General features: G+C 34.2%; 2 long non-coding RNA genes across 2 annotated transcripts; one reads left to right on the top strand and one right to left on the bottom strand.

Moving 5' to 3' along the window:
• Positions 1-1,120: 1,120 nt before the first annotated feature.
• Positions 1,121-3,648, top strand: LOC147299424 (uncharacterized). Its single transcript, XR_015119992.1, has 5 exons — positions 1,121-1,531; positions 1,744-1,840; positions 1,968-2,173; positions 2,283-2,388; positions 3,514-3,648. It is a non-coding gene; the product is annotated as an uncharacterized LOC147299424 (long non-coding RNA).
• A 10,286-nt stretch (positions 3,649-13,934) lies between these two features.
• LOC147299425 (uncharacterized) lies at positions 13,935-15,971 on the bottom strand. Its single transcript, XR_015119999.1, has 5 exons — positions 15,795-15,971; positions 15,292-15,463; positions 14,551-14,757; positions 14,288-14,359; positions 13,935-14,079 (listed from the first exon to the last, which is right to left on the bottom strand). It is a non-coding gene; the product is annotated as an uncharacterized LOC147299425 (long non-coding RNA).
• Between the last annotated feature and the right edge of the window lie 425 nt (positions 15,972-16,396).

Raw genomic sequence — 16,396 nt, forward strand, 5'->3', positions numbered from 1 at the left:
AAAAGTCAAAAACGAACGCCCACTAATTTTAAAAGTCAACGTTGGGGTCAAGTCTAATTTAAAACGAAAATTTAAAATAAATCCAAAACATTTTATTTCTCAATAAATTCCCAAAATAATCACAATGAATTCTCCAATCTTTAAAATACTTTTCAAAATAAAACATAGAAAATTACATGGTCTTACAAATCTTAAAATGAAACATTTTAAATCTAAATTAAAATTTTAAATAACGTTAAATCAATTTCAGTGAAAACATTAAATAAACTCTCAAAGTAAATAAAAAAAAATTTCCAAGGTCGCAAAACTAAACTTCCTTAAAACCCTCTTAAAACCAAAGTTAAATAAAAATTTAAACTTCCAGTGAAATTTGGGTCGGGTCGTTACACCCAACTCTCATAAAATTGCTCATCGTATTTTTGTCTAAACTCCGAAATGTCTCTCCTAAACGCGTTAGTCCTAGACATTGGAAAAAATTTTGATAAAAAGTGTAACAACCCGACCCAAATTTCATTATGAATTTAAAATTTTATTGGTTGTGGACCTAAGAAGCAAGAAGAAAAGTTAAGTTGTGGGACCCAAGAAATTTTTTATTTTTTTTAGTAAATTAATTGGGAGACAATAATAAGTTTTGGAGTTATAGAGACCTAATTGTAATTAAAATGATTTTTGGTGATTAAATTTAAGTCATGAAAGATTTATTGGGAAATATTTGAAAGCATTTAAATTAAGTTGAATAATTTTCGTGGACTCAAAGTTTGAAGTTGAGGGGATAGTACAAGGCAAGAGGAAGCCATAGGAATTTACGGAACATTTTTCAGACCTCAAATCCATTATTGGTGAATTAATTAAGGTGTGGACGGTTATGCCCTTAACAAAAAAAAAAAAAAAGTTTGGGTTTCCAAAGGGGTTTATTTGAAAAGTAATTTTAAAAATTTCAATCTTGTTATGGTTGGAAAGTGCTCGTACTCACGAACGTGTAGGTGAAAACGGATCGTGATTCGAGATTACGTAGACAAAATTATGGGCATTTGAAGTTGGAGGGCATTATGGTAATTTCGTGGATCAGCCATTTTAAAAACCAGCTGACCCTTTCTCTCTCCCGCATAGCAGCAGCCCCTCCCCATTTTCCAGAAAATTCTTTCCGTTTTGACCACCACCCTCTCAACTTTGACCGGCCATAACTTCTTCGTCCGATGTCCGATTGATGCAATCTTGGTGGCTATGGCTTCGTATCGACTTCCTCTTTCTTTTGGTATATCACACGCACCCTATCTCACACTGTACTGAGCGAATCGAAGCTCGAAAGGTGACGCCCCTAATGACGGTTTTTCGTTGATTTCCGACGACTCCGGCCACCATTCATGGAGTTCTTGGCATGGATCTTCTTCTCTCTTCATGGGATTCCAGTTCCAGGTCACCATTCATGTTTTAATTCAGTATTTTGATAGTTGCCATTAAAGCCACCATAGGTGCCGCGAATCCGAGGTGTGTTCAGGCTACTTTCAGCCTCCTTTTGAGGTCGACCCAGGTATAAAAGTTGTTCCTCTCGTCGTTATCTACATGTTTGTATATTTGTTGCACTCATATGAGAAGTTTGGGAAACGACCACTATTCACCGCCGTTAGCCACTGCGGGACCACCACGCGTGGCGGCGACTGGAGTGGTTTCGAGCAGGTTTCGACCCTCTCCCACCTCCTAGGACTATTTTTAGATTCCTAATGACCTATTGGTTGATTTTAGGGTGGATTTCAGCTGATGGAGAACTCGAATTGGAAATCGAACCTCGAACGGACGTCTTAGTAATATGAAACTGACTCCCGAATAAGCACCGGCTAAGGTATAAACTGTAACTCTCTTTTACGTAATTGATTTGGAAATTTGGATTAAGAATGAGAAGTGAGTTGGATAATTAAGGTTAATTGGAGTTTGAATTATAGTTATTGTTTGGTTTTTGGATTAATTAGGTGACCGAGTCGCGAAGGTTATGGAATGCGAGAAAAGTATAATTCGTATCCGTCTAATTAGGGATATTTCTATTTTGTGAGTGGATCGACTGTAATTGAGTTAGACTGATGGTTGGTTGTTACTTGTGAATTAAGGAGGTTTGAAAAGCTCGAATATATGATCGGTTGGTTACCAAACGTGGAATCAAATTGAAAGAGAGATTTAGGTAAGTTCTCGATAAGGGTTTGACTCCTTGGTTAAATTTATACCAGTAGCGTTAATTCTAAAGTGGGATTAATGTTCGGCATATTAAAGTAAGCGTATTTTTGTATTAGGTTGATGGAGCTTCGTCTCTTGACTACCGTTAGTGGCGAACAAGTGTTGAATTGTGAGATAGAAACGTGTTCCGAAAAAGGGGTTGAGCGTAGCTCGGCAAGTACTGTGAGTGGACTCTTGTCTCTTTAAATGATTTATGAAATTCGTGATTTATTCTAGTTATATAAATTTTAAATTGTGAAATAGAAGTTGAATGGGCTTTTGGTTTTCTAAAGAATTCATGAAAATTTCATCAATCATTTCACACTAAATACTTTCGAAATTTTATCTTGGGATTTGATCATTGGCATTAAATGTTGGATTTCAAATGTTATTTCAAATAAGTTTTATTGCTGGATGTTTGAAAGAAAATTAGTTTCTTATTTTTATACACATGGATTATTTCATATTTTAGCCTATGGTCAAAGATTTGATTGGTTTTATGTGTTTCGAATGAGATTTATTAAGGACTATTTTACTAGTTGTGCTTACGCATTGTGGATTGAGGATTTAAAGTTTATGGGAACGATAAAGATATTTTCTATCCGTGAGAAAATGATTTTATGATTTGGTTATGGAAAAAAAATGGTTTTCAAACCACCCTTGCAGTACCCTCCAGGTTATCAGATAAATAGGTCTTTGGGACCCATCACGGTACACATATAGGCTTTGGGCCGTGTGTCGGGATGCTTCGCCCTTTGGGGGCTGCTCTGCGTGCACGTATGACCAGGATTGCCTGCACGTGCTGATTTTATTCACACGTGTGTATGGCCAGGATATTGCATGCACGTGTTGGATTTTACTTCACGCGTGTGTATGGCCAGGATATTGCCTGCCTGTATTTCCGCACAGGTGTATGGCCAGGTTATTTCAGGGTATAAGCATGGTGGGATTTTATTATTATTTACAGGAGTTATTAAATATGAGTTTGGTTGAGAATTTCCTTTTGAGTTTTATCAAGATTTCTGGACAATGTTTTTATGACTTTTATTTTAAAAGGTTGTTATTGAAAAGTTATATTTTGATTTATTTAAATTTCTGGAGTTTAAATGGTTTTATGACTTTCTTAAAGATCGTAAGTTGGTTTCAAAACTGGGGGATTTCAAAGAGTGACGTGAGGTCTTAGTGGAGATTTGATTTTAAAGGAATTTGTAAGGATGAATAACTTAATGTTTTGTTTCTTGATTTTGGTCCACTCACTGAGAGTTATCTCACGTTTTCTTCATTTTGTTTATAACATTTTCCCCCCAGGTGTTATAGATCGTTGAGGTTGGGCCGTACCACGTCGAGGCAGGACTTTCAGTTCTTCGGCGTCATTTCCCTTAAGTTGTGGAGATAACTTTTATTTTGTAATGGAAGTTTAGTTTTGCTCTGATTATCACGTGCCTTGGTGAATAAGAACTTTTTGGTTGTGGTAGAGGTGGTTGCTGATTTAGAAGTGCTTTTAACAGGTTTTGAAATTTTTGGGTTAGTCCATTTTCAGGGGAGGTTCTGCCGAATTTTCGGTAGGATTTTCCTTGATCTTGGATTCCCGCAGGACCTCTCCGGGTTTCAGGGTGAAATTCGGGGGCGGTCCTGTCAAAAAGTTTTTAACAAGTTGATCCCATGAAGTGATGGAACCGGGGGGTTGGGAGTTCAACCAAGCTTTTGCTTTGTCCTTAACCGAAAATGGGAATAAACGGAGACGTACGGACTCATCGGAAAAATTTTGGTATCTAGAGGTTGAGCAAATTTCAATGAATTCCTTAACATGTGTGTACGGGTCCTCTCGATCCAATCCGTGGTAGGAGGGCAACAATTGAATAATGTGGGGTTTAATCTCAAAATGAGTTGCGGTAGTGTGGGGCAAGACTATGCAAGAAGGGGTGTCAAGGATGACGGGAGCAAAATACTCTCTTAACGGACGAATTTCAATGTTTTCACCCATTTCAATTATCGGTTCAATTCTTTTTCTTAAATGTCTAAGTGTTCTCTCAATTTCAAGGTCAAAAGGTGCTAGATCGTGATTCAATGAACGGCGACCAAACATATACTAGACGGCTTTCAAGAAAAGAATTTTCAAAATATTTTTTTTAATTTTTTAATTTTTAATTTTTTTAATTAATTAATTAACTACTTTTTAATTTTTTAGACGAGAATATGAACAAACTAACAAACAAGCAAACACAACTAAACAAAAATCACAAAACAAGGAGTTAATCCAAACAAGCAATTTAATTATCTTTGATTTAGCCTTGGGAGGTGTCTTTTAGACAATCCTAATCTTGATTAAGCACTAGACAAGCTCCTCCTCTCTTTCAAAGCAAATTAGTGGCGTACCGATATAAGGTTCTAAAAAATACAACCAGGCCGGTTCCGGAGGGGGTAGAGGAGTCACAGACGGTCTCTCTTAAAAACCAGTCCCCTTTAAGCATCAAGATGATTGTAACCTTAAAGAACCTTTCTAGATATTGAACTTCCAAAAACACTTACCGGAGCATCCACTAATTGGCTCCTTCCAAGAGGGTCCTATGAGCTTCGTGAACCCTTTGGCCAATGTCTACTTGATTTTAATTAAATTGAGTTTGGGATTAACAAATGCAAGAGATGGTTAGCCTAGGTGGGCAAGGACTTGGTGATGAAATCCAATCCTTATCTTGTTGGGGGTGAATGCCCTTACTAGTTGATTATGCAAGAATGCTAATTGAAGATGCAACAACTAACAAAACAAAGATATATGGAAGTTGAAATTGCACAAGTAAGGCAAACACCACTCAAGAAAGCTTTAAAAAGAAAAAGTTTAATTTAGAGTATACCACTAGGGTGGTGACATTGGCCACAACACACTAGGAGAAGGCAACCAAACTTTTGCTAGCAATTCCCCTTTCTTGATGACCACACCTTAGCAAACTTCTCCCCAATGCAAGCACTAAAAAGAAAGTACTAGAATAAATACTAAAACTACAACAAAAGGAGAAAGAGAAATAGAACTAAAATAAAAATAAACAAGAGGTGAAATAGGAAGAGAGAAATGAAATAAGAGGAGATAGAAATTACCTTATCTAATGTTGCAATGGATAAGATGCACAACCCAACAATAAATAAGGTCTAACCAAATTATATTAAATGACAAAAATATTTGAAATTTTTTTTTTTTTTTTTTAACAATGAATAATAGCAAGAAGAAAAATTCAACAATTGAAACTAGATGCAACAACCTAAAGACAACAAAGAAATAAATATGCTACTATATATAATTTTTTTTTTTTAGATGACAAAGAAGACAAAACTAATGGTAAAGAAAATAAAAGATGATGCTAGATACTAGTTATGGAAGCTAGAAAGAAGGAGAAAATTATAAATATGCTAAATAAAAGCAAGGATGCATATTTATTACAAGCACAAAATAAAGAAGATCACTAAAATAAAAAATAAACTACAAATATATAAATTTTTTTTTTCTTTCTTTTTTTGGCACCTACAAGAGAAGAGATGCAAGAAAGTGTAAAGAAAATTTTTTTTTTTCGGCACTTATAAAAGTGGGAAAAAGAAGAAGAAAACTAAAAAAAATACTAATTAAAGGAAAATTCGAATTTTTTTTTAAATTTTATTGTTTTGTTTTTTTGTTATTTTTTTTTAATTTAAAAAAGCAAAATAAATTAAAACTAGTGGAAGATTTAAACTAACAAAAAGCCTAAACTAGTGCATCAAAACACTCCCCGGCAACGGTGCCAAAAACTTGTTGTAAAATTTTATTTACTCGCAAATATACGAATCTAGTAGTATATTAACGAGGTCGAACCTCAAAAAGTGATGAAAAACGATACACTAAGCTTAAACTTAAGTTAATTTAAAGCTAACCAAGTTTGGAATTTTTGTTGGTTTGTGAGGCAACTTAAAATAAAATGCAACTAAATTAAAAAAAAAAAAAAGTAAATGAAAAGAGAATAAGGTAAATAAAGGTGCAAGAATTGAAATATTAAATCTAGAAATGAAAATAACAACTTTTTGGTTATAGAAGCTAAACAATGGTATAAGAACCAAGGTTAGGGTTCCACACCACTTATGAACATATTAAATAAGATTTTTAGTAATTTTCCCAAAAAAGAGTGCACCCAAGAGTCACTTGATGCCCTCTTACAAAGATAAATATGAATTAAGCATAAGAATTGAAGATTTATAGGGTAGATCTTGATTTTGCTTAGAAAATAAAAATTTTAAGCAACTCAAGTGAACCAAAACTAAGGAACAACTAGAGTTCAAAAAGTTTGTGTTTAAAACAATTAACCATAAAGCTAAAATGTGGAAAGATGATCTAACAACCTTTAATTATGACATTATTGGTGAAAGAAGATCTCTTTCTCATTTTAATATCAAAATCTAGAGCTTGTAGGATCTTAAACAAGGAAAAATTTAACATAAAGACCTCATTTAATAATGTTCATGGTGGTGCTTCCCCCTTACCTTGGTAAGAGGGTTTAGTGACCACCCATGATCTTATATCTTAAATAAAAATGAAGAAAGAAGTAAATGAGCATGAAATTTAAAGAGCAATAAAATAAATAACACTACTAACAATAAAGTAAAGGACTACATAAAAGAAATGGCATAAAGTAAATAGAGAATTAGAATTAGAGAAGATAGAAGAGAGACATAATATTAAAGAAAGAAGTAAATGAGCATGGAATTTAAAGAGCAATAAAATAAATAACACTACTAACAATAAAGTAAAGGACTACATAAAATAAATGGCATAAAGTAAATAGAGGATTAGGAGAAGAGAGAAGAGAGACATAATATTAAACTTTCATTAATTAAAATTGTAAGAGAGTTACATTCCTATTCTCTCTCAAATATCATAGCCAAATGGCTTGAGAGAGAAATCCTAGGAGAATACTATAAAATGCAGCAAATTAAATTCTAGACTAAAAAGATATGAAGAGGGGACTCAATGTTCCTATTTATAGACAAATATTAGGGCTAGAAAATATGAGAGGGGGGGAGGATCAGCTGTTAAAGGAGAGAGGCGGAAGGAAAAAGGCTGGAGACAGCTATAGGGGTGCCACGTGACAACACATAAGTGGATGGAGGCTTGATTAATGAAGAGGCAAAAGAAATGAGAAACAGAGGTGCGGCTCGGCTACGCGGCTGGAAAGCGACCTGCGGCTGCTGGGAAAATGTGAGAGAGAGAAGAAAAGGGGGCGGCTCGAAAGTGGCTCAGCAATGGAATAGGTGCTGATTTGCGGAGGAAAAACAAACGGAATGCCACGTGTCGTCGTCCGAGTGGGTGCTGGGTTGATTAATCAACAACAATTGCTGGGCTTCTGTTTGACTTCCAAGAGGTGGGCTGGGCCGGTTGCTCCTCTTTTTCTTTTGGGCCTCCCCATTTCACATCCTACAAAATAAAAATACACTACTTAAAAATAAAATAAAATAAAAACTAAAATAAATCCTAATAAAACATTAAAACATAAAAGACTAATAAACTCACTAATTGACTAAATAATAAAAACAAGAAGTAAAATGCTAAAAATGCTAAAAGATATATACACAATTGTATGGTTCTAAGTATAAAATATGTATATAAATTAAGCTAAACATTTTTTCTTATTTTGGGCTAAATCTTGCGTTTAGCCTTACATTTAGCCTTGCAATGTATATGCTCTTAGAGGTCATTTTACAAAAAGATAAAATTTTCATTATCATTTTTATTAAATGTGGGTGAGAAAATAGGACAAATGAGTAAGAATATAACTACTCTTTTGCTTAACTCTTTGATTAATAAATATAAATATTTTTATTTTATCTTTAAATAAAATTAAAGAAAGAGCCAAAAAGAAAAACTAAACTAAAATCTATCAACTGCCCAAGGTATAAAATTTCGATTTTTGGGGACATGGAAATTTTATCACCTATTCGTTGATATTTCGTCAATAATTCGCCGAAATTATCGAAATTTCGGAAATTTCGGCGAAATTTGACGAAATTTCGCTCACTTACAGCAGCTCTTCCTCGCTTACTTCGCTCATTTTTTTAAGCTCGGTAATTTTGTTTTGTGGTCTTGAAAGAGATCCAAAGTTTGTCTAAGAGTCATGAGAAAGAGAAGAGATCTGAGATTGAGAGGAGGAAGAGAAGGAGGAAGATGATGAGAGATCGGGGAGGGAGTGAGAGGACTGAGGAGCGAGGAGATGCAAAATACTGGAAGGAGGAAAGAGAAATGAACTACAGCCAGAGGAAGAAGATAAGCCTTCGACCCAAAAAAAAAAAAAAAAAAAAAGATAAGTGGACAAGTGATAAGTCAAGGAAGAAAAGGCGTTAGGGAAGAAAAGGAAAAGGAGTCAGGAAGAAAAGGAGGAAAGAGAAAAGAAGGAAAGAAAAAAAAAAAAGAAATAAAAAATTTAGGGTTAATTAGAGTTTGGGGCCTTTGGGCAATTGAAAAGAAAAAAAATGATTTGAGATTTGATTCGGCTTTTTTGAGATTTCGTTTAGTTATTTTAAATTCTAAACTTTAATACATTTTTATATAAAAAATACTCTAAATGGTCTAAATCCTAATATCTTATATCATATCTTAAAGAATATACTAATTTTATTTAATAATATTTGCCTCCAGCGTGCATTATATTCATCACATATCACATGAAACTTACCATATAATTTGGTTTCTTCAATGTTTTTTATCAATATAATAGATAATATGTTAAATAAACATATGTTAAAATTTCATTCAAAATTTCCGTATTTTGATAGCAATTTCCGTCGTTTCCGTCGAATTTTTGTCGAAATTTGAAAATCTTCGCTTCGAAATTTCCGTCGAAATTTCCATTGAAATTTCCTCGAAACTCGAAATTTTATTCCTTGCAACTGCCCCAACCCCTAATTCGATTTGAACCCCACCCTCTCCATCTGGCTTCTCTGTCAATCATCTTTTTGGAAGCCCCTATTGTAATGTGTTACAAATTAAATTTTTTATTTCCCATATTTGATTGTCTTAATAAGCCCACATTAATTGTCTTAAAATGCCGTTTTTGTTCTCTTTTCCTATCACATGTTAGATGATGCTTCTACAACATCTTGGTGTGTAATGTTTAAGATTAAATATAATGGTGCTTTAAATTGTAGCCCAAAATCAGAAAGATTATTAAGCCTAAACCCAGCTGGCCTAATACTTAAGCTCCAGGCCAAATTTTAAAAAGCCCAATACTGTTCACCCATCAATGTTCACGCGCACTGTTCATGGTGCGTACTATTCACCTGTAATTTAAAAAAAATAATAATAATACTTCAAACAACATTAAGGAGGATCATATGCAGATACATGCAACAATAAATTGTTTTTTTTTTTTAAATAAAAAAACTCAAATGATATTAAAAAAAACCTACAAAGGAGCAGATGGTGCATCTGCAAGCAAATTGAAAGCTACAAACGACATCATATGCATATGCATGCAAATTTTGCTTCAAAAAATATTAAGAAGCATCATATGCATCTACAATGCAAGCAAGAAATAAAATTGTTGAGCAAATAATAATGGAAAATATTGAAGCAAGGAATACACACACACAGAAGGAGAGGGAGAGAGAGAAAGAGCATTGTGATAACTTGTATGGTTTTTTCCACATGCAACTTTCACAATGGTTTCCCCACTTGAGAAGCTATTGCTTTAGGGCGTGGTTGGGCTTCATAAGCAAGCCTCACTGAGCTGTCTTTAGTGTTATACTGCAAGCACAAGTTGTAAGGTGGTAACACACAAATGACTATATTATAAGCAGAAGTTTATGCAAATCTAACCATAAAAAGCATTCAGGAGATTAGAACAAGAAACCAGGAGATTTAAAATCTTAAAATCATAGGACAAGGGATATGCAACTATACAAATTAATTTGCCTCCATCTTAAGTTGATAAAACAAATACCCGGGCATCGTATAACTATATAACCATGAAATGCCTCATTGCCCAAAGATAATACAGGGCTATAGAAATGTACAGAAAACACCAACACAATCTTCCCTCAACATACCTCAAGGAATTGAATTATTTTCAATTCAGCCGGTAATCATATAATAAATTGAGAACCAAGTCATATAAGCAATTGGCTGCCAAAAAAGAAACTGAAATGTATCTGAATACCGTACAATATAGAAGCAAAATCAAATGCGAATAATAAAATCTAAAGGAAAAAAAAAAAAAAAAAAAATAGAGGGAGAGAGAATATATACGAGAGAAGGAGGAGGTGCTGTTGAGCAAGAAAGAGAGGCCGGTGGTCCTTGATATGAAGATCGCCATTGATGAAGTTGTTGGAATACTGCAAGGAAGGCTTGTAGACTGAAGCTGCTGCTAGAAGAGTGAAGTGTATCCTTGAGAGCGTGCAGATGTTGATCTCATTTTATAACATTTAATTTACCTCAAATTCATACATGTTAGGCCTTACTTTTTCACTCTTTTAGTAATTTAATTGCTATTTTTATTATGGGTCAATTACATTTTGCACCCTTGTTGTTTAGGTGAAATAACACTTTGGTCCTTCACCTTCAAAACATACCAATCTCAAACCTAAACTTTCAAATTCTTGCAATTTTGTCCCTCCATTAAGTTAACCGTTGGGTCAATGGTTAACTGCTTACGTGGAAGGTGTGGGTCCACCATTTTTGCTAACATGGCCTTCCATTGCATATTTCCACTACAGGGAAATTTGGGTATTCAACAAAAATCTTATTTAACTAAAAAGATTAGAAATGTAGCTTCAAGGAGAAGCGAACCCTAGCTAGATCACCAAGTGAAAATGAGGCACTCTTTCACCTGAACTAACTTCACTGGTTGTTCATTGGGTGACGCATATTATATTTATAAGCTTTCAGAAGCCAGTAAGTCCACAAGCTTATGAGTCCCCCGACAAGGGGTTCATTGGTTTTTTTCTTCCAACACTTTCTGGCAAAGTAAAGGAATTTTATGAACCACATGGTCAGAAAAAAAAAAAAAAAAAAAAAAAAAAGGAATTTTATAAACCAAACCAAAAAATAAAGCAAAGGAATTTTTCATGGAAAACCCCACTTTCCCAAAAATGGCAAGCAAATCTCACACCCATCATCAAACAAGTAGAAAAAAATTGACATCCTAATAATCTAAAAGAAGGAAAATCAAGTTAAAGATAGCGGGACTCATAGGCTCGTGGACTTAATTATGGGCTTTTGAAACCTTATAAATATAATATGCGTCACTCAATGAACAACCAGTGAAGTTAGGTTAAGTGGAAGAGTGTCTCAATTTCACTTGGGTGGTTTGGGGTTCAATTCTCCTTGAAGCTACAATTCTAATCTTTTTAATTGAATAAGATTTTTGTTGTATACCCAAATCCACGCCATGTCACCAAAAATGGTGGACCCACACTCTCCACGTAAGCACATAAAGATTGACCCAACGGTCAACTTAACGGAGGGACAAAATTGCAAAGATCGATTTGAAAGTTTCAGTTTGAGATTGGTACCTTTTGAAGGTGAGGAACTAAAGTGTTATTTCACCTAAACAACAAGGGCACAAAGTGTAATTGTTGAGTTTTATTAGTTTTTATCTTAATTCCTAGATTTTATTAGGTTTTATTTATTTTTCTAGATTAGATTATTTTATCTTAATCAGTATTATTTTGTTGGCTTAATTATCGATTTACTACCCAAAACTGTAACTCATTCCCACTTTACCACCTGAAAGTTTTTTTGTCCCAGATTACCACCTGTAACTTACATCCGTGTCCCATTTTACCTTGTTCCGTCAACAATTCCGTTAATGCTGACGATCTGGCCGTTAATATTGACGTGGCGCGCTAGATGTGCGCCACGTGTCACATCTTTTTTTTTTTTCGCATTTTTTTATTTTTTTATTTTTATAAACTTTGAAAATTAATTAAAAATAGCTCCGAACTCAGAAAAATACACGAAAAATTTCTACGGACTCGTCTTGACTAGCACTAATTTACTATAAGGTTAAATTACCAATTTGCCTCTAAAAATTTTCAAAAAAATTAGAAAGTCCAAATTTATTTCTAAAAATTTAAAATAAATTTTCCTCTATTAAATAAATTCTAGAAAAAATTCTAGAATTTTTCGTAAACTCTTGGACAAATTCTCAAAAATATTTTGAAAAATTACCAAAAGCTTGTTTTAGAGAATTATTTCGAGACTTTACAGAAATTTTAGAATTTTTCTAGAATTTATTTTATAGGGAATTTTATTTTTCTCTAAGACCGAGAGGTCTTTTGGGTAGCAAGTGTTCACGAGAAAGGTATTGTTAGTTTTTAGAAGACTAACGGTACAGACCTCATATTTTTTGGAGTTCGGGAGATTATTCTATGAATTTTCAAAGAGTCTAGAGTATTTTAATTTTCTAGAAATAAATTTGGACTTTCCAAATTTTTTGGAAATTTTTAGAGGGAAAATTGGCATTTTGACCCCATAGTAAATTAGTACTAGTTAAGACAAGTCGGTAGGAATTTTCCGTGTATTTTTCTAAGTTCGGAGCTATTTTTAATTCATTTTCAAAGTTTATAAAAATAGAAAAATAAAAAAAATAAAAAAATACAAAAAAATTGTGACACGTGGCGCACATCCAGCGCGCCACGTCAGCATTAACGGAATTGTTGACGGAACAAGGTAAAATGGGACACGGATGTAAGTTATAGGTGGTAATCTGGGACAAAAAAACTTTCAGGTGGTAAAGTGGGAATGAGTTACAATTTTGGGTGGTAAATCGATAATTAAGCCTATTTTGTTTTGTAGGGCTAATTAAAAAGAGGAGAATAAAAGACCCAAAGAAACTAAAACAAAGAGCTCCAGCCCAACAAAAGAAGAAAATGAAGAAATAAAGAAAAAAGAAAGAAAGAGAAGTTTAAATTCCAAGTCGTGCCAGCCTAGCACGCATGAAGCCAATTCTGCCTGGGAGGCGAACGGTCATTGAGGAAGCTGCCTAGCAGCTTCCTCTTTCTCTCTCTCTTTTCACGCATGTCATCCACTGTCCAGCTAGTTGCAGCCTCCCATCCAATCCCGCGTTGACACGTCACTACTACAAAAAAGGCCATAGATATCGGTTATACACTGATATCTATTGGGATGCAAAACTGATATTTCCAAGGGTGATATCTATTCTACCCCTAGAATAGATATTAGTGTAACACCAATATCTATTACATGTTTTAATATCAGAAAGTTTGGAAAAACTGATATCAAAACCTCTCAAACTGATATCTAAACAAATTTTACATATCGTTTTTGTGTTTTAAACTGATATATAAACTCACTTTGATATCGACTCTCAGTTATTAATAACTGATGTTAAATTGATTTTAAATATCAGTTGTTTTGTTTGAACTGATATTGAAAAAGAAACATATATCAATTTTTTAATAGAACTGATATTAAAAATTCCAAAAAAAGTGATATGTAAGATTGGTGTGAAATTTTTTTTTTTTGGTGCAAAAACTCATATAAATGCCCTATGGTGAAATCTTTTTTATTTTCCTGTAAAGTGATATAATTGATATTCCTATCCATTCTCAGAACATCTGTATCCATAACCAAACATCCATATCCATAAAATTAATACACCTGTCATTTAAGTTCATAAAATAAAACAGTGCATCAAGGTAAATGTAAAAGAAAGAAACACTTCATTAAAATTATGGTAATTAATTCCAAGTACAAAGTCACATTTTGAAGAGTTAAAAAAAGTAACAATTTTCAATTACAGCAACCTACAAGTTGATACTCTCTTAAGGTTCCAGTCCGTAACATTGAGGGTTGCTGGCCTTTTGACACTTTCATTCACAGCATGTGCAAGACTGTAATACCTGGAAACAACCATGAACTATGAGAAACAAATGCTTGCATGCTAATAAAGCCCTTACTGAAAAGTGCAAAATAGATGCAAAATAGAAAAATGAACACAAAGATCCAATTTTAATCTAGTTGTGTAAAATATATATATATAATAAAAAAAACCATTAGAAAATAAAAGGTTTGTAGGAGTAACTGAAGGATATAGTTGTACGGTTGTACCTCAACATGTCCTGCATGGAAGAGATCAAATACCCCATCAATGTACACAACACGAGCATTTGGTCCAGGTCCCTGAGAATATAGACAATGTTATCATGGGGAGGGTTGAAAAACACTGTGCAGAAAAAAAAAGTTCCACTTCATCCCTATTTTCTCCTCCAGAGCTTAAAATTTCAATAGAGCAGCATAGGTTAATGAGTTCTTGACACAGTTAAATTGAATGGAAAAAAAACGCATAATGTTAAACAAAAGAAACTACATACATGACTAGCTAACATGTAGAGTATGAGATTATATGCAGCCCCAGCCCAAGCTGTCTTTGTGACTACACCAGTGGCTTTGATAATCTGAGAACTTAGTGGAAAAATAAGATATAATCTGGGAACATATTGGAGCAGAACAATCAGTACAAGGGCGTTGTTGGTAGCATGGGAGCTTCTAACTGCAGGTATAATAAACCATATCACGATCTGCCAAAAAGAATATAAGTACTGTTATTCCCATAATTTTTACAGAAGTTGATACAAGTGAAGTATAGGATGTACACAAACATATATTCTTGTATGAAGTTCTATACAAAATGAGAAATTGTGAAAGGAAAGCGAGAGAGAGTGAGAGAGGAAAAATTAAACTACTACAACTCAATAGTGCATAAGATTCCAAATGCCCCTTTTTGTCTCCTACAATTCCTTAAAACACATAAAGAGCTAGCATGCATCAATGTATATGAATTTAATCATAGACCAAATTCACAAATCAAAGTCCAAATGATCGAATAATACATTGGATTTTCTTCATGATAATATAATTTTGAGCATCCATCAGAAAACTCTTGAATTCCTTTGAATTCTTTGAGTGAAAGTTAACAAAACTGGCAAGAAATGCATGTATACACACACACACACACACACACACACATATATATATATATATATATATATTAAATCCTACAAGCTAAATATCTCATATGGTTTATTAGAGAACATTTTAAACTAATATATTACCAGTGATTATTGCAGTGAGATGAGAAGGGACTGAGGAGCAGCAATCTTCAGTAACTTGCTTAATAGTTGATTTTGAGCCATAACCACTTGGCCCTGCAATTCTTGCTAAGTACCTCAGTGTTTCCTTCATGGGGCTCCCAACAAAGAATCTTAGCTACCGCTGCAAAGAGACCTATTTTGGTACAAACCACATAAATCTTTATACTACATACAGAGGACGTGGGAAATTTTAGGCTACTCATAGGACCAACCAATAAACACAAAGTGTTTGAATCTTTCTGATGCCAGTCAATGAAAATGATTGGTTGAGACTGCTTAAAATTACATCCAATTTCCAATTATCAAAGCCTTTTCCTTTCTGAATCTACGGAAATACTCTTCCGCGCAATTCCGTCCAAATTCATATAACCATATAAACAAAGTCAAAGAAACTAGTTTGCAATCTAGCCGAAGCTAAAACCAAAGCATTTTGGATACATAAAGAATCATATTCAGTTGTTTACCACAAATCTTTGTCGGAGCTTCGAGCTCAAGAAGGTTCGGCTGGCTGAGAAAGATCTCCTTGTAGGCGTAGAAAATAACCCACGCTTCAATACCTTCACGGAACGGCAGAAAGCGGTGACGAGATCGACGACTTGTAACGCGACGACGTTGTTGTCGAAGGAGGAGAGGGCGCGATGGCGGCGTCGTCGTCGATGGGACATGGGGGATGAGGATGCGCCAGATCTGGTCATTTGGTGGTGGGTAGATCTGATTCTGGGTTTGAGAGTTTGAAAATCGAGAGAGTGTTTAGGGGAGAGAAAGAGAGAGAGAGAGAGAGAGAGAGAGAGAGAGTACATGAGAGAATGATGAGAAATGGAGGAAGGAGAGAATGAGAGACATAGAGGAAGGAAAGAACCATGGGTGTTTACACCTAAATTTGGCACGTATTTGTGGAAAAATAATGGGAAATTGGGATAATTATTATTGATTATTCTATAGATTATTGATATTTTGGTGGATTTTCCTAGATATTAATTGTGCAGCTTACTTGGGCGTAAAGGAAAATCAAAAGAGATATGGTGCAATAAGGAAAAGATTCTGAAGACTTAATGGCCAAAGAAGC

This window comes from Dryas octopetala, chromosome 1 (genome assembly GCF_963921425.1).
Source record: "Dryas octopetala chromosome 1, drDryOcto1.1, whole genome shotgun sequence".
Lineage (NCBI taxonomy): Eukaryota > Viridiplantae > Streptophyta > Magnoliopsida > Rosales > Rosaceae > Dryas > Dryas octopetala.